This window comes from Gavialis gangeticus, unplaced genomic scaffold (assembly GCF_001723915.1).
Source record: "Gavialis gangeticus isolate Ggan-Ray unplaced genomic scaffold, GavGan_comp1, whole genome shotgun sequence".
NCBI lineage: Eukaryota > Metazoa > Chordata > Crocodylia > Gavialidae > Gavialis > Gavialis gangeticus.
Window position 1 is genome coordinate 17,351,418 of NW_017729027.1, and position 887 is coordinate 17,352,304.

Below are 887 nucleotides of genomic sequence, written 5' to 3' on the forward strand. Positions count from 1 at the left end.
GTGCTGTATCGGTATACCAAATGTGACCATCCCCCTGCAGACCCAGATCTCCAAGATTAGGAAAATCGCAGAGGACGTAAACGCAAATTCGGGCATCCAGCAGGGCTGGTTGGGAAAAGCGTTCAGCTGGCTGGGGTGGAATGCGTCCTCATGGTTAGTGAATTTACTGACACCGATATTATCATTCTTATTTGTATTCATTATTATTTTACTTAGTGTCAGTTGTGTTTTCAAAATAGTAACACGGAAAGTTGCCAACTTATCTGTTTATATGTACTCCTCCGTCCCCACATATGAGACCCTTCGGAACGGTGGTAATATAGAAGAGGAGGTATAATCTGGGGAGCATAACCTCTGTGTTGACAGCAAGGGGGCATGTCTCAGAAAAATCCTAAGTATATGCTGCCAACACAAAAGTTCTGTACCTGACATGCGCAGTTGAAGTCTGTGAGTGGAAAGTTCCAAGGCTCACCCAGCTCGTGCCCCCTGGGTGACCTGCGGACCTGTCAGTCATGTCTGACCGACTTTCCCCACAGACGCATGCTCAGCAACAGCTAAAGCATGAGGTAATCTGACTAGAAATTTCTTCCCTCTGAGTGTTCTGATTGGCCACTAAATTCAAATAAAAGTTCTGTGAGCCCCTCCCTCGGGGGGGAGATCAGAGGGAGATCGCGTTAGCTGGAGACAGAGGCTGGTGTTCCAGGGACTGTCTTTCAGTCAGGCTTCTGGGCCTATTGATGTCCTCCCTCGATTGGCATTCCGTGTCCTTTGCTGTTATTACATTGCTGTTTGGATTTCCTGGCTTCGACTTACCTTTGGCATCGACCACCGATATCGATTCAGATCGTTCCTCACCGGCTCTGGCTGTATCCTCGCTTCGTTTCACC

The 887-nt window shown here is 48.1% G+C and overlaps 1 protein-coding gene across 1 annotated transcript in view; it reads right to left on the reverse strand.

The window, feature by feature from the left end:
- Nucleotides 1-887, reverse strand: part of KCNQ5 (potassium voltage-gated channel subfamily Q member 5) — an 849,165-nt gene that overhangs the window by 44,410 nt on the left and 803,868 nt on the right. The gene's annotated exons all lie outside the window — the stretch shown is intronic.